The 21,432-nt window shown below is 42.2% G+C and overlaps 1 protein-coding gene and 1 long non-coding RNA gene across 3 annotated transcripts in view; one reads left to right on the top strand and one right to left on the bottom strand.

The window, feature by feature from the left end:
* LOC143776250 (uncharacterized) overlaps positions 1 to 12,781 on the top strand; it is a 91,022-nt gene extending 78,241 nt beyond the window's left edge. The window contains exons 2-3 of the long non-coding RNA XR_013215795.1: positions 1,962 to 2,030; positions 12,424 to 12,781. This is a non-coding gene — a long non-coding RNA (uncharacterized LOC143776250). The remainder of the gene's footprint in view (positions 1 to 1,961; positions 2,031 to 12,423) is intronic.
* Positions 1 to 21,432, bottom strand: part of KERA (keratocan) — a 64,428-nt gene that overhangs the window by 23,083 nt on the left and 19,913 nt on the right. The gene's annotated exons all lie outside the window — the stretch shown is intronic.

Here is a 21,432-nt window from a genome sequence, read left to right as displayed (position 1 = left end):
GTTGGTTTTTACAACAAACTGAGGTCCATTTTTCCCTGAGTGCGCCAATACCCTATATGTAGCAATAACAAAACCCAGCACTCAACTTTGTTGTGAGAAGAAAAACGGATAATTTATTATATCCCAATGCAAACGTTTCGGTCACACATAGGACCTTCGTCAGTAACAATAGTTTCCTGATTGCAGCGCCAATTAAATGAAAGTCTCCTGATGCAGCCTTGTAGACGGCTGTTTCCGCGGTGTCCAGGTGTAGGACTCATACAGCGGTGGACACCGCGGAAACAGCCGTCTACAAGGCTGCATCAGGAGACTTTCATTTAATTGGCGCTGCAATCAGGAAACTATTGTTACTGACGAAGGTCCTATGTGTGACCGAAACGTTTGCATTGGGATATAATAAATTATCCGTTTTTCTTCTCACAACAAAGTTGAGTGCTGGGTTTTGTTATTGCTTGGTCTGAAGGTTTGGGAACCTACCCTTGCACCACTTTATAGGTTGTGCACACGTTGATTTATCAATACCCTATATGTAATCGGGAAATATTTTTAATGCATAGTGCAAAGCTCAGAAGGGAAGGAGCGCCATACTATAGTGCAGATTTTACTTTTATGGTTTACGGATACCATGACACACTGGAAGATCCCTTGATTTGCCAGAACAGCAGAACCCTCATATGTGACCACGCTTTACAAACTACAATCTCATCGAATTTATTTAGGGGTGCAGTGATTAAATTAACACCACATGTGTGTCACAGAATTTTATTCCTTTTTACTGTGAAAAAAAATAACTGCATTTTTTTAGCCACAGATTTTACATTTTATACAAGAAATGGGTAAAAATGGAACCATAATTTGTTCCACAATTTCTACTGAATGTGGCAATACCTCATATTTGGCTGTACCATAATGTTTAGCCATACGATGAGACTCGGGAGGAACAAAGCGCTATTTGCCTCCTGGAGCGAAGATTTTCCTAGAATACTTTGTGAACTCCATATACAGAGCCCCTAATTGCTAGAAGAGCATAATCTCCCCTCAAGTCACCCCATTTTGGAAGTTATACCTCTTTGGGAATTTATCTACAGATGTAGTGATGATTTTTACCCGATGGGTGTTTTCCAAAAACAAGCAGCAGTGGATGTTGCAGAGTGAAAATTGCAAACTGTCATTGTAGTAACCAGTATGCTGTACTGACCAGTACATTATAGTGACCAGTATGTTATGCCCAGCTCATGATCCTGGAGACATTCACCCATAAATTAGGTGAGCTCTCATCACTACAGAAATGCCAAAGGTGGACGCTTTATGTGGTTTAGGCACACTGTGGGGCTCAAAAGGGAGGGGGCATTTGGATTTGGGAGCACAGAATTTCTTTATTGGGCGAGGAGCCATTTCAGTTTTCCAAAGCTTTTGTGCTACCAGCAACGTGGAAGCCCACTACATTTTCATTGACAGATGATGGACCTCAGTGGGAACTTGCTTATTTTGTGGATTTATTTGAAGCTTTTGTTAGAAAGATTTTAAATAACATTCAGGATCACATTTATCCGGAGCTCTACACTGAGCACTTACCTCTGTGTTTCCATATAACTCTCCGAGTGACGTGATTTACATAAAACCCCTGAGGGATCCATTCACTATAATGAGGCATCATCTGGCCTCTGTTCAGTGTCTACTTCTTTTCAGAAGTGTGCAAAACTGTGGCTGATGACACTTTTATGGAATCCTAAGGGCCTCCATCTCTCTCATTATAGGGAATCTTCACCTGTAGGTTCCGTCTGAATGATATATTTTGGAGATACACACAGAAGCCCCAGTGTAAGAGCTCTGCACAGGATAACTATGAGCTGTGCCTTACTGCAATGTTTGGGAGCCAGAATGAACAAAACAGCAGGTTCTATTATTTTTTTACGCCATTCCTCGTACGGTATAAGTTATATGGCGACTTTATTCTTTAGGTTGGTGCGTTGGAGCGGGTTGGAGCGTGCAAAAGGAAGACACCACGCAGCAAAAATGAAGCACACTAGGTAAAACTTTTTTAATTCATACCTGAAGCTGCTGTATGATTATGCATATCTGATACTTTATTCTCTTAATACTACGAGTACAATTTTCTTCGCAGGGGTACTCATTGTATTAGGTCTATTCTACTCCAATTCAGGCTGTTTTACTTGTTTTAAATGTGCTTAGCATCAGCTTTATTTATAGATATACACAATAATTGAGGAGTGTTCTCTAGCGCAGATATATATTGTTTAAAAGTATTCATAGACATATACGTAGTAGAGTGGTACTGCGCTACTATCTGCTGCAGGAACATAGGTGTTGTTAGCGCCATTGGATTTTGATTTTTAAGATGCACTATCACCAGAGTATTTATCTGGCAGCAGGAGGCGAGATAAGGTTGGAACAGGGGTGGCAGTGGACAAACTTGCTGCAGCCACGCTTGCAGCCTGAACAGCTACGGCGGAAACATCCACAGCTGAGGTTCTGCGCTCGAGAGCCATCAACCTTCCCTCCAGCTGCTGGATGTATGGCAGCAGTTGCTGTTCATCCGCCATTACTAGCCAGACCCTGGCACTAGCATACTGTTAGGGCTAGCGGAACACACCAAGTAATAGGGTGATAGATACGAGGTGCATTCGCAGCCCGGGGTCTACCGTGCAGAGATACATGCTGCATGTGATGGTGGATGGACACTGGGTTCCCGTGTGAAATGAAAGCAAGCTCTGTTGCCTCACAGAGTTGCACTGTACACAGGGACTAAAACCCTAACTAAAAGTACTGTTTGCTCTGGAACTCTTCTGTGCTAACCACACACATGAAGGAACCAAATGCTAAGCCAAGGCTAATTGCCCCCACTGACGCTAGCTGCCTGCCTGAGTGTACAGTCCCAAGGCTAAACAGACTCACACCACTTGTATACAGTGTGGCAGAGTATCCACTGGCAACTGCCAAACACAAATGATACTAGTGCATGGCCGTGTGGCCATGCGAACCTTTTATAGCTGTAGCAGTTCAGGACCTTCCTAGTGGACCAATAGGAGCTGCTTCAAGACCTGAGTGTGTGACCCCCGACCTCCAATGAGAGGTCTTCCCCTGGGCATGCTCAGGAAGGGAAAAGCAGGACTTAGTCCCAGGAGCGCCTGCTCACCACTGAACAGCACTAGTTATAATGGCTGAACCTGGAAGGGCAGCAGCAACCAAATATGCAGTATCTGCCCTGGCCAGGTGCTGGGACCGACGTCTCCCCTTAGCAGGCTCCACTGTGGCTGGAGGAAAATGGGAGACCACAGCGGACATGGCTCGAGATTCCCACTGTGCAGCAAAGGGAACTTGATGCCTGACATGGAATGATGATGAAGCATTGTTTTTTGCCTTCTTTTTTATTTATTGTTTTATGGTGTTTACTAAAGGGGCAATTATTGGGACAGTTCATTAGGTCGGGTCATTGTCGCCATGGCAACATCAAATATGTGTTGTTTTCTGTTTTGTTTTTTGTCATAAAAACATTTATTTATGGGTACAATATACGTATTTTGATTTAGAATTAGTGATTTGTGAGTATACTCGTTGCTCGGGTTTTCTAGAGCACGCTCGGGTGTTCGCCGAGTATTTGTGACTGTTTGGAGATTACGTTTCTTTCGCCTCAGCTGCATGATTTGCAGCTGTTAGACAGCTTGAATACATGTGGGGGTTCCCTAGCAACCAGGCAACCCTCACTTGTACTCAGGCTGGCTAGCAGCTGTAAATCATACAGCTGCTGCGACAAAAACTAAATCTCTGAACAGTTACAAATACTCGGAGACCACCCGATCGTGCTCTGGAAAACCCGAGCAACGAGTATGCTCCCTCATCACTATTTATAATTATTAAACTAAATGAAAGTTATCACCTGCGCTAAAAGGATGCGTTGGGAAATAGAATCAGTATATGGACACAAGGGAAAAAAGTTGTGCAGATACAATAATTTAGAAAGTCATGCCGTTAGCTATAATAATCACTGCATTAGCACTTACTAAAATAGGGCTGTAGCCGCGCCGCAGCGTAGCTGTAACTTTACCGGTGAGGTGTCCAGTGATTAGTCCCGGAATCAGGTCCGCTGGATGGGTATACGCTGGTCACAGGGAATTCGAACAAGCCGCCAGCCTCTAGCGTGCCCCGGCCGGAAGCAACGCCGAAGCAGTGGCGGAGCGTGGAAAGGGCGTAGCTAAGGTGTGACGTCACACAAGGAGTAAGGACGGGGAGCGTGCAGGGACATAAACCAACGCGTTTCGAAGGATGAATACCTTCTTCGTCAGGGCTGCTGTTCCCTGAAGAGCCCATCCTTATATAGTGCTAGATCATTGACCCTTTCCTGTCCAGTTCGTACAATTCCCCAGAAAAGCGACGAACAGTTCAATTTGTATTTCTAACAACAGCGTTTGTAATTTGGGGCACTAATAGTGGAAGCTGAGATAGTATACAAGTTGCACTGGATGTGAGTTACAAAACCAGTAAACCGCTGGTTGGTACATGCATAAATGGATATAAATCATTTAGTGGGAGCATGCCATGCTTACAAGAATAGCCAAATAGTGCATCCCTCAGAATCATGCATAAATGGCTGATAAATTGGGAGTGTCAGGAATTGGATAAGGGAATATTGTACATAATACGGGTAAATAAACAATAATTACTTTAAAAACAGGCCTTTATTAGAATATTGGGCTAGAAAATATATATATATATACAAAAATCCGATAAGATTAAACATGAACACCTGGTCTAAAAAATTATTCCATTATAAAAAATTATTCCATTATAAAAATCCCCCACCAATGGGACAAAATGGTAATTAAAATCGGGAATATAATAGGTAAAATTTATTGGATAATCCTAAAAGGAATAAAATAATAGCAAGATGCTAGATGAGAAACTAGAAGGCATATAACTCAATCTCCTGGTTAAGTCCATTAGGTGCTAGACTATCTAGAGTAAAAATCCATTTGGACTCCACCCTCGACATTTCTTTAATAAAATTACCACCTCTAGCATTTTGCTGGACTGATTGAATTCCGCAGAAAAAAACGTTGGAACACGAACAATTGTGATATTCCGCAAAATGCCGAGATAGAGGGTGTCCTTTATACCCTTTGTTTATGTTGTCTAAATGTTCTTTTATTCTGATTCTGAGGCGCCTTTTCGTACGGCCCACATAAATTTTATTACAAGGGCATTTTAGTACATAAATCACTCCAGCTGTCTCGCAGGATATTCTACTTTTGATGTTGAATTTTTGTGTTCCACTGGAGTCCATAAATGTGGTTTGTAGTTCCTTGTTAAAAGTTGTGCGAGTGCAACATGGACATATGCCACATGGTTTAAATCCACAAGTGGGACGTGTAGTTGCTGATTGGAGTGTTGTCCGGTTCTGGTGCACCGATTTTGTAGTTGGCGCTAAAAGGAGGCCCAAGTTTCTTGCTTTCGTGTAAACGAATCTTGGATTACTAGGCAATAGATCTCCAATATTTTTGTCGCCCTGTAAAATGGGCCAGTATTTACGAACAATATTATTGAACATTTTGTACCCTGAGTGAAACTGTGTCACTATTGGTAGTTTATTGATTTGTTGTTGAATATTAGGCAAATCATTATTCTGTTTTCCTTTATTCAATAAAGTTGTTCTCGGTATGAGGCTTACTTCCTGTCTTATCATATCCAGAGCTTGAGTGTCATAACCTTTGGCTTCAAATTGTGAACAATATATTGAAAACCAAGTGCTACCACAAAGATGTGGACTCGAACAGTTTTATACACACATCCAGTTGTCATCTACCAATTTGGCTGACAAATATTCCAAAAGGGCAATATATGCGCATCAGGAGAAATTGTACAGATATAGACAATTATAATGAGGAAACCATGCGCATCACCCAACAATTTGAAGGCGCCTCAGAATCAGAATAAAAGAACATTTAGACAACATAAACAAAGGGTATAAAGGACACCCTCTATCTCGGCATTTTGCGGAATATCACAATTGTTCGTGTTCCAACGTTTTTTTCTGCGGAATTCAATCAGTCCAGCAAAATGCTAGAGGTGGTAATTTTATTAAAGAAATGTCGAGGGTGGAGTCCAAATGGATTTTTACTCTAGATAGTCTAGCACCTAATGGACTTAACCAGGAGATTGAGTTATATGCCTTCTAGTTTCTCATCTAGCATCTTGCTATTATTTTATTCCTTTTAGGATTATCCAATAAATTTTACCTATTATATTCCCGATTTTAATTACCATTTTGTCCCATTGGTGGGGGATTTTTATAATGGAATAATTTTTTATAATGGAATAATTTTTTAGACCAGGTGTTCATGTTTAATCTTATCGGATTTTTGTATATATATATATATTTTCTAGCCCAATATTCTAATAAAGGCCTGTTTTTAAAGTAATTATTGTTTATTTACCCGTATTATGTACAATATTCCCTTATCCAATTCCTGACACTCCCAATTTATCAGCCATTTATGCATGATTCTGAGGGATGCACTATTTGGCTATTCTTGTAAGCATGGCATGCTCCCACTAAATGATTTATATCCATTTATGCATGTACCAACCAGCGGTTTACTGGTTTTGTAACTCACATCCAGTGCAACTTGTATACTATCTCAGCTTCCACTATTAGTGCCCCAAATTACAAACGCTGTTGTTAGAAATACAAATTGAACTGTTCGTCGCTTTTCTGGGGAATTGTACGAACTGGACAGGAAAGGGTCAATGATCTAGCACTATATAAGGATGGGCTCTTCAGGGAACAGCAGCCCTGACGAAGAAGGTATTCATCCTTCGAAACGCGTTGGTTTATGTCCCTGCACGCTCCCCGTCCTTACTCCTTGTGTGACGTCACACCTTAGCTACGCCCTTTCCACGCTCCGCCACTGCTTCGGCGTTGCTTCCGGCCGGGGCACGCTAGAGGCTGGCGGCTTGTTCGAATTCCCTGTGACCAGCGTATACCCATCCAGCGGACCTGATTCCGGGACTAATCACTGGACACCTCACCGGTAAAGTTACAGCTACGCTGCGGCGCGGCTACAGCCCTATTTTAGTAAGTGCTAATGCAGTGATTATTATAGCTAACGGCATGACTTTCTAAATTATTGTATCTGCACAACTTTTTTCCCTTGTGTCCATATACTGATTCTATTTCCCAACGCATCCTTTTAGCGCAGGTGATAACTTTCATTTAGTTTTATACTTCTCTACTTAGCAGGGGTTTACACAGACCCTGCCTGATCACCAGCAGCAGCGATTGCTTTAGTGTCTTCTTAATAGTGTAGCGCCAGTGTACCACTTTATACATTATTTATAATTATTAATTTTTTTTAGATTTTTTTTTGTAAAAAATATTTTTTTGACTTCTTTTAACTTTTTTACTTTGTCACATTATGGGACTTTCATTTTTTGCAGGCTGATTGCATTGTATAACATGGGAATGCAGCAGCATCTCTATGCTGTGCAAACTGTCAGTGCTTCACTGACAAAGTTGATGATCATGCTCTGAGACCAGAAAGATCAGTCTGGAGCAGACAGTGGAAGAGAGAGGAAGGAGAGCAAAGGGAGTGGAGCTGTGCAGCCAGGACTGTGCTGCAGTTCCAGGAAAAGGGAGATAACCTGAATAGTTGAATTGTAGTGAGCATCAGAGGAACGAAGCATAGGAGCAAGATAGCGCTTAGAGAGGAACTGTGACCGGGCACCCCCTGAGCCGAAGCTCAGGAACCGGGCACCTGGAGCCCGAGGCTATGTTGTACTCCAGGTCGCACGGCAGAACTGGAGGGAATAGGACTTTATGTAATTTGCCAGCACCCACACCTGAAGGTGCAGCGGTACAGTTAGAGCCCGGGTCATGATAGAGACCCTACCAAAAGGCTCACACTGCCCACCATACAAGTAGTGTCCCAGGACAGGAGAGAGAGAACTTTGTATGGAAGCCACAGGCATCAAGGACCTCGCATACTAGTGTGAGTAGGAAGGCTTACGGACCTCACCTGGGAGAGGGATCCACCTTTGCCTCCAGGCAGACGGGACCATATCACCACCTGTTCCTGGTACCCTGGACTGTGGCCTGCTACCACCAGTAAACCAGGAAAAGACATTACAACGCTTTGTCCTCCATTTATTTGCTGGCATATACCATCCCTGCCCAGCACACCAGGAGCCCTGGGGACCCCGCTTCACCTGTGGAAAGCGTCACCATCTTTGCTGCAGTAACATCACCCCAGAGGACCCCTTTAAGCAGCGTTGGTCCTCTCTGACCGAGAACCACAGATGGCATCATGAACACAAACTTTATTACAACGCCCTTAAAAGACCTTTCCCCTTTTACTTGAGTGCCCAGGGACACTGCCACCGTGACATGCCCTTTAATTGTGACCGGACCCGGTACCAAGTACCCCAGGCCCTGGCGGGCGACTCACAACCATCACGAAATAGTATTTTTTAATTTACCATGCCTGCTCTGGAGATATTAGCTTGTAAAGTTTAGATTCTATTTTATGATAAGCCTAGGAAGTCATTACCAGAGAGTGTTCTCTGTGCTCATTTAATTTTTCCCACAAGCACATCCCAGAAGTTCAGAAGAATATGCTTTCTTCTGTGGGACATATAATGAAAGACGGCTCTTTTCTCAGCCCTTAACTCTGTGGAAAAGAGCTGAGTCAAAATACAAACATTTCCAGTTTTCTTCTTACAGCAGACAGTGTGGAGAGGGAGACAACTGATCTGAGTGTCATTATAAACACCTAGAGCTTTCATTTCACAGCAGACAGTGTGAGGAAGAAGTACAGCTGGGAAGAGTGTCCTTGCAAACACTTATTATAGCGGAAGTTCACTTCATACAGAGCGGTCAGCTCTACTGTACTGCCCTTTTCCCATACTGACTGCCATAGTAACATAGTAACATATTAAATAGATCAACTGACCGAACAATATATATATATATATATATATATATATATATATATATATATATATATATATATATATATATATATATATATAGTTTGTAGCCAAAAAAAGTCAAATATACAATAGATCAATGGCCAAACTTATATGTGCTAAAAAACAGGGAAATGTGAAATATGTGAAATATGAATAGCATACTGGCTTATGAACTTTATGAACAAACACATGAGATTTTTAGCACAAGATTTGCAAACATTGTGAGCCCATTCACCAAAACGTCAAGGTAATCTCAGATAATATATATTATTTTCTGACTTGAACGCCCTGCCCTTCTCCATGTTTTAATTACATCTCAACACAATTGGTTCTGAGCGTCCTATATAAGTAGGCTTTACCCTGTTATTAGCCATAAGCAAGTGTTCACATTAGGCATTCAGCTCAGATACCATAGGTAAGTGTTCACACCAGACAGTCAGTGTAGTTACCCATTCGATCTGAGATTACCTTGACGTTTTGGTGAATGGGCTCACAACGTTTGCAAATCTTGTGCTAAAAATCTCATGTGTTTGTTCATAAAGTTCATAAGCCAGTATGCTATTCATATTTCACATATTTCACATTTCCCTGTTTTTTAGCACATATAAGTTTGGCCATTGATCTATTGTATATTTGACTTTTTTTGGCTACAAACTATTTATATATATATATATATATATATATATATATATATATATATATATATATATATATATTGTTCGGTCAGTTGATCTATTTAATATATATTATTTTCTGACTTGAACGCCCTGCCCTTCTCCATGTTTTAATTACATCTCAACACAATTGGTTCTGAGCGTCCTATATAAGTAGGCTTTACCCTGTTATTAGCCATAAGCAAGTGTTCACATTAGGCATTCAGCTCAGATACCATAGGTAAGTGTTCACACCAGACAGTCAGTGTAGTTACCCATTCGATCTGAGATTACCTTGACGTTTTGGTGAATGGGCTCACAACGTTTGCAAATCTTGTGCTAAAAATCTCATGTGTTTGTTCATAAAGTTCATAAGCCAGTATGCTATTCATATTTCACATATTTCACATTTCCCTGTTTTTTAGCACATATAAGTTTGGCCATTGATCTATTGAACATAGTAACATAGTTAGCAAGGCCGAAAAAAGACATTCCGTTCAGCCTATATTCCATTAGAATAAATCCCCAGATCTACGTACTTCTAAAGATCCTTATCACTGTAAGATACAATATTGTTACACTCTAGGAAGACATCCAGGCCTCTCTTGAACCCCTCGACTGAGTTCGCCATCACCACCTCCTCAGGCAAAGAATTTCAGATTCTCACTGCCCTAACAGTAAAGAATCCTCTTTTATGTTGGTGGAAAAACCTTATCTCCTCCAGATGCAGAGAATGACCCCTTGTAACCGTCACCTTCCTTGGTATAAATGGATCTTCGGAGAGATATTTGTATTGTCCCCTTATATACTTTTACATGGTTATTAGATAGTCCCTAAATTGTCTTTTTTGTAGACTAAATAATCCTAATTTTGCTAATCTCTCTGGGTATTGTAGTTCCCCTCAATTTATAAATAGCTAAAGGTGCTTGTAATGATATTCAGCTCTGCTGTATCCATTGACTGCCCTGATAGGTGTTTGGAGTGACAATCAGCTCTGCTGTACTCCCTTTCATACACTGGTTGCCTTGAGATGAAAGATGAAGATTTTTGTAATAACACTCAGCCTTGCTATACCCCCTACCTCCATACTAACTACTGTTAGATGATATGCTGTAGCTAATGTGGCACCCCAGGAGTCCGGTTGCCACAATGGCAATGCCTTCCTCACTGGGGAGGTGATGTCATGCCTGGATGCAAGGAGGGATTCCGTAATCAGGTAACAATTACATGCAACAACTTTCTGACTCCAGGCCAGAAGGGGGAGCTCTAAACCCAGCTTCAGGGGAGCTTCTCTTACAAGTTCTGGTCTGGAGGCCAGGTTAGAGAGTTGAGTGAAAGACACTGAAGGGAAAGGAAGCAAGAGAGAGAGAGAAGCCTGGGGTCTGGAGATGTGATTGGGCTTACCCCACGATAAAGCACCAAGAGACCGGACACCGGAGGCTGTGGTGGTGAGAGGATCACATACTCAGCCACCAAATCCAGAGGGCAGGAGATTCCAAGTCTCCTGTCACCAACTGACATCCGCAAGCAACACAGCAGGTCAGGAGCCTGGGGCTGCCAGAGAGAAGGCAGTGCCCATGACAGGCTCAGTCTGTCAATCATATGGGTAGAAAGTACAGACACTGAGAGGATTTGTGCAGAGCTTCAGGCAGCAAGGGTCAGAATACAGCACAGAAAGGAAGGCATCCAATCCCACCTGGCTAGGTGGATCCCAAGTTGTTTTCAGGCTGCCCACACCCCATCACCACCTACTACTTGTATCCTGCACTGTACCTGCAATTCATCAGTAAAAGGTAAAGGAAGCTGCAACCCTGTGTCCTTCAATTCTTTCCTTCATCTTAACATCTACTATCCTTTACCAACTGCAACACCATCAGCCCCAGTGGACCCCTTTAAGCAGCGTCAGCCACCCGTGGCCAAATACCACAGGTTGTGTCACGAACAATAACTTTCATAAACTTTGTTCCTCGCTCACATCCCCTTTTACTGGATGCCCAGGGCCATGGACCTGGTCACTGCCACTGTGACCACCCCTTTAAGAACAGAGTCGGACTGGTACCGAGTACCCCACAGTCCTAGCGGGCGTTCCAGCTTGGCGTCACAAACAGGATAACTTTCAGAAACTTTATTCCCCATTCACATCCCCTTTTATTGGACGCCCAGGGCCACGGACCAGGTCACTGCCACTGTGACCACCCCTTTAAGTACCGCCGGACCCGGTACCGAGTGCCCCATGACCCTAGCGGGCGCCCCACTATTGGTTGATAAAGTCTTTGCATACTCATTTGTTGTAAAGTGGGATAGAGATGTTCTCTATTTTTGAAAATTAGTTTACTTCATTGACATTAATTGATATAAAATTTATTGAAATAGATGAATTTGCCTTAAATTTGGCACACGAGTTGATAAGGATATAACAAAAAGTGTACTCAGATCCTCAAGTTCAATCCTTAAATATTTTGCTTATCAACAATAGATTATTGTGAAAATATGTGCTCACCAATCAGGATGTCTTTTTTCTGTAATTTAGAATTTTCTCTCAAATTTCTGACAAATACTTTACATTTCTCGCCAGGTTTGAATGATTAAGTTCAATATTTTACATTTATATCCAGCATAATTCTTAAATTCCAGTAGAACACTAATTGTCTGCCCCATAGACTTGCTGTAACTATGTTTGTGGCAGTTATAATTAATTTCAAGCTATTTAAATGTCTTGTTCCAACTATTGTAACTCTTCCTTTACAACATTTTTTTTCTATATCTTTTAACTGTCTTTGAACAGGTGGTGTTTTTCTCCAAGATAGTATGAATAAAAGCCTTGAGGGAATGCGAAATCAAAGAGAAAATCTTCCGTTCAGCCTTGTCAGACATGAAAAGATGAAGATAAAATGCAATTTTTCTCTAAATGTGACAGATGTTATTGCTGATGGACTGCTGGAGATATCTTTTCTTTCCCTGGGGTGATTTTGTTAAAGACTTGTTGAAAGGTGTACATTAAAACAAAAAATAAAACTTTCTAGCTTTCAGACATGCCCCACATTATTGGTTTAGGCAGTTAATTAAAACTTGAACAAATAGACCACTGGACTAAGATGCATCTCTTATGTCGACATAACTTTTGGATTGTCTATCTATGAAAGTTATTGGCTGACATAGATTTTTTTGTCAAGTATTTCATGTCAGTTATCCATGCTCTCTTTGACTAAATGTAACCATTGTCTTAGAAATATAGTATGGTTTGGGTAGAAGGTCATAAAGTTTTTAAGTAATAACAGCTTGCCCCAACTTTTTTTTACACCAGAAAACAAATGTTATTGGCTCATTCTTGCTAATTCTTGTATTAAGCCTTGCAGACATTTAGAAGTGTTGGCAAATCGCCTGGATGCTACTGAAACTTCCAAGAAAACAATGCTTAGGATCTTTTATGTGTGATGCCAGAATATTCCATCATCTGACAGAGCAGAGGCAACCAATCACACATTTGAGGTGTGGGGATCAGGGTATAGAGGGGGGTGGCAGAATATGGAGAGAAATAACCTGTAAAAAGTGACTATGGTTCTTGCACTGAATTTTAGTCTTGAATAGGAGACATATGAATGGATGAGCTCAGTTATACATAAATATTATTTAATATTATTTATACTTTTTAACTATCTTTCCATGAAGAAGCACAAAATATATATAGATATGGATTGCCTGTGCCATAAATGATCAAATAACTTGAAATGCTAGAGCAAAACACAATTACATGTGTATTACCAAGAAAACTAAAATGTTGTTAAGTAGAGAAGGGTGAATTTACTTTAGAGGAATTAAATTCTACTTGAATTTTTTAAAAAATATATGCATTCTGGAGAATGAAGACTTTTTGTGATTTGCTCCCAACAAATTCAGTAAAATGGCAGACAGCTGCAGTCACAATCTCAATGGATATTAAAAGCTTGGCAAAAAGTTAAAGAGAAAAAAATATATACTCTCCTCACTAATCATCTCTCTAGCCGCCCCTGCTGCTTGCTACCCACTGTTTGGCCTTCCTCAACTTCATCACGTCACATCTGTGGCCCATTGTTCACTCTAGACTTGGGTTTCTAGCATGAGCATGCCCTGGACTTCACTGTGCATGCATTGCGGCATAAATGCAGCTGGAAGTCCAGGTCAAGAGAAAACACCATGCTACAAATTCCATCCACGGGCTCCTGAGATAACCGTTGTATGTGCGGTGATTCCAGGGATCTGATCACGACAGGAAGCCCAGGCGTAGTGTAAAGTCCAAGCTGGAGAAGCAATGTAACAAAGACATGGCAGACTGGTCAGATTTTTTTTTCAATTTTTACATTATATTTATTATGCTCTGGCATTTGGAGAGATCCCAGACCATGATAAAGAACATGAAATTCACAGAGAATAACTTCTTTGTGAATCTAATTTCTCAGGAAAATAGGTATGAACAGGCAAATTAGAATTTTATCAGATCTGCTCATCTGCTCTGTGTTTATATACAACCCCTGGCAAAAATGATGGAATCACCTGCCTTGGAGGATGTTCATTCAGTTGTTTAATTTTGTAGAAAAAAAAGCAGATCACAGACATGGCACAAAACTAATGTCATTTCAAATGGCAACTTTCTGGCTTTAAGAAACACTAAAAGAAATCAAGAACAAAAAATGTGGTAGTCAGTAAGGGTTAAATTTTTTAAGCAAGCGTAGGGAAAAAATGATTGAATCACTCAATTCTGAGGAAAAAATTATGGAATCATGAAAAGCAACCAACCACAAAAACTCTCCAAAACATCACTAGTATTTTGTTGCACCACCTCTGGCTTTTACAACAGCTTGCAGTTTCTGAGGCATGGACGTAATGAGTATCACACAGTACTCTTCATCAATCTGGCTCCAACTTTCTCTGATTGCTGTTGCCAGATCAGCTTTGCAGGTTGGAGCCTTGTCATGGACTATTTTCTTCAACTTACACCAAAGATTTTCAATTGGATTGAGATCTGAACTATTTGCAGGCCATGACATTGACCTTATGTTAGGTGTCGAGTTCCAGGGCCGCCATCAGGGCATAACAGCCATGACTGGCGTATGGGGCCTGGTGAGCAGAGGGGGCCCGCATCGGGCCCCGTCTAATCTGCTCACCGGGCCCACCCCGCAAGCCGCTGCGGCACACTATTGACGTGCGGGCCCGTGCCCGCACGTCAATAGTTAACAGCTGCCGCCAGCCAGTCGGAGGCTGGCAGCTGACTTCAGCGGCCGCAGTGCGCAGTCGCACTTCGCCGGCGTCTGACGTCATTGTCAGCCGCCGGCGAGTGCGACGTGTCCTTCACCTGCATGGAGGAAGTGAGGTTCCCTGCCTCAGGAGCGTACAGCCAGGTAAGAACTCATTTTTTTTTTTTTAGAGCGGCGATCCCAGGGGGGTGGGGCCCGGGGCAGAACGCTGGACACGCTGGGGCCCGGGGCAGAACGCTGGACCCGCTGGGGCAGAAAGCTGGACACGGGCATTATGCTGGACACAGGGGCAGAACGCTGGACACGCTGGGGCAGAAAGCTGGACACAGGGGCATTATGCTGGACACAGGGGCATTATGCTGGACACAGGGGCAGGGATGCTGGACACGGGGCAGAGATGCTGGACACAGGGCATGATTGGAGACAGATCGTGCAGGAATCGGATCATGGGGCTTGATGGATATGATGGAGACTGATGGGGCAGGATGGGGAGATCATATGGTGCAGAAAGGATACTCATGAGGGCAGGATGGGAGAACATATGGCTGACGCCAGGAATGAGACACACGGGGGCCAGGATGGGGAATATTATTACCATAGGGACTAATTTAGGGATATTATTACTGCAGTAATGTATTTATTTTATTTTTGAGTATACTGTTTTAAATGAGGGGGCGGTCCTGTTACTGTGTAGAGTGACACTATGTCACCTTTTTTTCTCCATGTGGTGTAATGTAGAAGTTGGGAAAAATTAAGTAATGTGTTCTGCAAGCAGAGCTCGAGATAACTATGTTATTTCCTGCAGAGACGAGTCCTGGCTGGAAGACATGATGGCGGTCTGTGCTTGATGAAAGATGAAGGACTTCACCTAGAGACGTCACTGGTGAGTCAGTGTTACCTATACACTGACACTATACACTGTATACTATATACAGACCTCCTGTGTATAATGGCACTTATGGTGATAGTATAGTATGGTGCTTTTTTTATTACTGATCAGAATTGTAGTATTCAGTCACTATGTGGTGGTAATATGTGGTCTGGACATGGTGTTGCGGTATTTGTCCCTTGTATGTGATATTATTCGATCACTGTGGTGGTAATATGCGGTCTGGTCATGGTGTAGCGGTATTTGTTCTTTGTATGTGATATTATTGGTCATTTTAAAAATTGAAAAATAAATAAAAATATACCTAAATTGTTTTGCATATTTTAACAAATATTTAATAGGTTACAGCAGAGTAGGACCCGGCCAAAAGTGTCTACCGTGTTATGGTGGCGGCTTACAAAATCTTTTGGCCAAAACAAAAGCTGCCGGCTATATGTGTGATCTGGTGATGGGAACTGTTAGGGTATGTGTCCACGTTAAGAAAACGCTGCGTGTTTGACACTGCTTGGGGCCACAGCGTCAAACACGCAGCGTCCAGATGTTCCAACATAGTGAAGGGGATTTTATGAAATCCCGTCTCCACTATGCGTGGTAACACGCACCCGGCGGCCCTGCGACTCCGGACATGCGCCGCATCTTTTAAGATCGCAGCATGTCCGTGTTCCTTGCGGCAGCTGCATCGCCGCAAGCTATAACACAGGGCCCTATGTGTGGGGTGCGATGATCCCGAATGTGTGCAATGAACACATCCGGCATCATCACGTCACAGTAGGGGGCGGGGCTTAGCGCCGAGTGGGGTTTGCCGCTCCGCCCAAACCGCCGGCCATCCTGAAGGTGGACACGTACCCTCAATGTGTGATTGGTGAGAAGTGGAGTTTTTCCAAGAGAGAGCGATGGGACTGTGGACAGTTTGAGGGGTGGAGCGTGGAGGCGGGGCTGGGGTGGAGCCTGGGCGCAGTCTCAAGGGGGCCCCAAAAATTTTGCCAGTATGGGGCCCCGAAATTTCTAGTGGCAGCCCTGTCGAGTTCCCTCCGCTTCTCAGGGGGAATCTCAAACCATGTCCGCTGCGGTCTCTCATTCTCCTCCAGCCACAGTGGAACCTGCTCAGCGGAGACATCGGTCCCAGTGTCTGGCTCAAGCTGATACTGTGCGAATGGTTACTGCTACCTTTCCAGGCTCTGCCATTGTAGCCAGCACTGATCGGCAGCAAGCAGGCCTTTCTGTGACTAAATTCTGCTTTTCCCATACTGAGCATGCCCACGGGACAACCTCTCATTGGAGGTAGGGGGTCACATGCTCAGATCCTGTTGCGGCTCCTATTGGACCATCAGGAAGGACCTGGAGCACTACTGCTATAAAAGGTTCGCATGGCCGCTCTGCCATGCGCTAGTGTAAACTGATTTACTTATGTGTGCAGATGAATGCCTGTTGATGGATGAAAGCTCCGAATCATTCCCATCCCTAATGTTGTTGCCTGCTCGTGAATGGTGGAAGTTACCTAGCGCCAGAGAGTGCTACTCTGCACATCCTGCACACAATTCAGCGTCTTTCAGCAGTGACTGCCAGTGCGGCACCATGTGATTAGTGTGCCTTCCGGGCCCTGGTTAGAGTGGTTAGTGGCGTTCCCCAGAGTGGGGTTGTATGCACTCTTGTTCGATAAATTATTATTATTAGTTCAGTTCTACCCCTGACACCACAGTAACGTTGTCAACCGTAAGAGACCAAGGGGAACTCTTTCTCCGTGTCTTGGGACAGAGTTCTGTGACCCTTTGCTTGTGCTTTCTTAACGGTATCATGGCCCTGTGACACAACAGGGTTCGCTTCCTTCATACCGAGAGAAGCTAACCCGTGTGTGTATTCACATTATACCACCATCTAGTCTGCCATTATCGAGCAGCAGGTTTCCTTTCTGCACGGTGGACACCGGACTGCGAACGCACCTCGTAACCTCTCTAAAAATGATTTGGTGCGTTCCGCCAGTCCTAACACCTCATGTGTCTTTTTTCAAGGAATGTTTGCACAGTTTTTGCTCTATGGTAGGATGCATTATTATCTTGAAAAATGATTTCATCATCCCCAAACATCCTTTCAATTGATGGCATAAAAAAAGGGTCCAAAATATCAACATAAACTTGTGCATTTATTGAAGATGTAATGAGAGCCACCTCCCCAGTGCCTTTACCTGACATGTAGCCCCATATCATCAATGACTGTGGAAATTTGTATGTTCTCTTCAGGCAGTCATCTTTATAAATCTCATTGGAATGGCACCAAACAAAACTTCCACCATCATCACCTTGCCCAATGCAGATTTGCGATTCATCACTAAATGTGACTTTCATCCAGTCATCCACAATCCACGATTGCTTTTCCTTAGCTCATTGTAACCTTGTTTTTTTTCTGTTTAGGTGTTAATGATGGCTTTCATTTAGCTTTTCTTTATGTAAATCCCATTTCCTTTAGGTGGTTTCTTACAGATCGATCACAAACATTGACTCCAGTTTCCACCCATTTGTTCCTCATTTGTTTTGCTGTGCATTTTCCGTTTTGGAGACATATTGCTTTAAGTTTCAGGTCGTGACACTTTGATGTCTTCCTTGGTCTACCAGTATGTTTGCCTTTAACAAGCTTCCCATGTTTGTATTTGGTCCAGATTTTAGACACTGCTGACTGTGAACAACCAACATCTTTTGCAACATTGCATGATGATTTACCCTCTTTTAAGAGTTTGATAATCCTCTCCTTTGTTTAAATTGACATTTCTCATGTTGGAGTCAAGATTCATGTCAGTTCACTTGGTGCAACAGCTCTCCAAGGTGTAATCACTCCTTTTTAGATGCAGACTAAAGAGCAGATCTAATTTGATGCAGGTGTTAGGTTTGGGTATGAAAATTTACAGGGTGATTCCATAATTTTTTCCTCTGAATTGAGTGATTCCATAATTTTTTTCCCTATGCTTGGTTAAAAAATGTAACCATTACTGACTACCACATTTTTTGCTCTTGATTTCTTTTAGTGTTTCTTAAAGCCAGAAAGTTACCATTTGAAATGACTTTAGTTTTCTGCCATGTCTGTGATCTGCTTTTTTTCTACAAAATTAAACAACTGAATGAACATCCTCCAAGGTCAGTGATTCCATAATTTTTGCCAGAAGTTGAATATACTGTGGGGGAAATAAGTATTTGATCCCATGCTGATTTTGTAAGTTTGCACACTGACAAATATATGAACAGTCTATAATTTTGAGGGTACGTTAATTTTAACATTGAGAGATAGAATATCAAAAATAAAATCCAGAAAATCACATTGCATAAATTATATACATTTATTTACATTTTGCAGTCAGAAATAAGTATTTGATCACCTACTACAGACCAGTTAGACACTCCTAATCAACTATTTACCTTCATTAAATACAGCTGGCTAACGTAGTCACAGTTTTAAAAGACTCCTGTCCATAGCCTCAATTAATCAGTCAGACTCTAACTTCTATAACATGGGTGAGACCAAAGAGCTTTATAAGGATGTCAGGGACAAGATCATAGACCTGCACAAAGCTGGAATGGGTTACAAAACCATAAGTAAGACAATGGGTGAGAAGGAGACAACTGCTGGTGCAATAGTAAGAAAATGGAGAAATACAAAATGACTGTCAATCGACATCTATCTGGGGCAACATGCATAATCTCACATCGTGGGGTATCCTTGGTCATGGGGATGGTGAGAGGTCAGCCTAAAACTGCATGGGGGAACTTTTTAATGATCTCAAGGCAGCTAGAAGCACAGTCACCAAGAAAACAGTTGGTAACACGTTACACCGTAAAGTTTTAAAATCCTGCAGTGCCCACAAGGTCTCATGCTCAAGAAGGCACATGTGCAGACCCATCTAAAGTTTGCCAATGAACACCTGGATGATTCTGTGAGTGATTGTGAGAAGGTACTGAGGTCAGATGAGACAAAAAATGTGGTCTTTTGCATTAACGCAACTCGCCATGTTTGGAGGAAGAGAAATGCTGCATATGACCCAAAGAACACTGTCCCCACTGTCAAGCATGGAGGTGGAAACATTATGTTTTGGGGGTGTTTCTCTGCTAAGGGCATAGGACTACTTCACAGTAGCAATGGGAGAATGGATGGATCCATATACCGCAAAATTTTGAGTGACAACCTCCTTCCCTCCACCAGGACATTAAAAATTGGTCGTTCCTGTGTCTTCCAGCAAGACAATGACCTGAAACATACAGCCGAGGCAACAAAGGAGTGATGCAAAAAGAAGCACATTAAGGCCATGGAGTGGCCTAGCCAGTCTCCAGACCTTAATCCCACAGAAAACTTATGGAGGGAGTTGAAGCTTTGAGTTGCCAAGTGACAGCCTCAAAATCTTAATGATTTAAAGATCTGCAAAGAGGAGGGGATGAAAATTCCTCCTGACATGTGCGCAAACCTCATAATCAACTACAAAAAGCGTTTGAGTGCTGTGCTTGCCAACAAGGGTTTTGCCACCAAGTATTGTCTTGTTTACCAGAGGGATCAAATACTTATTTCTCACTGCAAAATGCAAATAAATTTATATAATTCATACAATGTGATTTTCTGGATTTTATTTTTGATATTCTGTCTATTAATGTTAAAATTAGCCTACCCTTAAAATTATAGACTGTTCATGTCTTTGTCAGAGGGCAAATTTCCAAAATCAGTAAGTGATCAAATACTTATTTGCCCCACTATATATATATATATATATATATATATATATATGTATATATATATATACACACACACAATGGGTATGGAAAGCATTCGGACCCCTTTAAATTTTTCACTTTTTGTTTCATTGCAGCCATTTGGTAAATTCAAAAAAGTTCATTTTTTTCACAATAATGTACACACTGCAGCCCATATTGACTGTAAAAAAAACAGAAATGTAGTGATTTTTGCAAATTTAACAAAAAAGAAAAACTGAAATATCACATGGTCATAAGTATTCAGACCCTTTGCTCAGTTACTCATATTTAAGTCAGATGCTGGCCATTTCCTTGTAATTCTCCTTGAGACGGTCCTACTTCTTCATTGGAGTACAGCTGTGTTTAATTTAAACTGATAAGACTTGATTTGGAAAGGCACACACCTGTCTATATAAGACCTCACAGCTCACAGTGCATGTCAGACCAAATGAGAATCAAGAGGTCAAAGGAACTGGCCCAAGGACCTCAGATCTGGCCAAGGTTACAACAGAATTTTTGCAGCACTCAAGGTTCCTAAAAGCACAGTGGCCTCTATAATCCTTAAATGGAAGACGTTTGGGACCTCCAGAAGTTTTTCTAGACCTGGCCGTCCAGCCAAACTCAGCAATCATGGGAGAAGAGCCATGGTGAGAGAGGTAAAGACGAACCCCAATATAACTGTGGCTGAGCTCCAGAGATGCAATAGGGAGATGGGAGAAAATTCCACAAAGTTAATTATCACTGCAGCCCTCCACCAGTCAGGCCTTTATGTCACAGTGGCCCGACACATGCCTCTACAAGACATATGATAGTCCACATAGAGTTTGCTAATAAACACATGAAGGACTCCCAGACTATGAGAAATAAAATTCTCTGGTCTGATGAGACGAAGATAGACCTTTTTGGTAATAATTCTAAGCGGTATGCGTGGAGAAAGCTAGGCACTGCTC

This window comes from Ranitomeya variabilis, chromosome 5 (assembly GCF_051348905.1).
Source record: "Ranitomeya variabilis isolate aRanVar5 chromosome 5, aRanVar5.hap1, whole genome shotgun sequence".
NCBI classification, from domain to species: Eukaryota; Metazoa; Chordata; class Amphibia; order Anura; family Dendrobatidae; genus Ranitomeya; species Ranitomeya variabilis.
The sequence above is the reverse complement of the archived record's forward strand: the minus strand, read 5'-3'. Positions and strand labels throughout refer to the sequence as shown.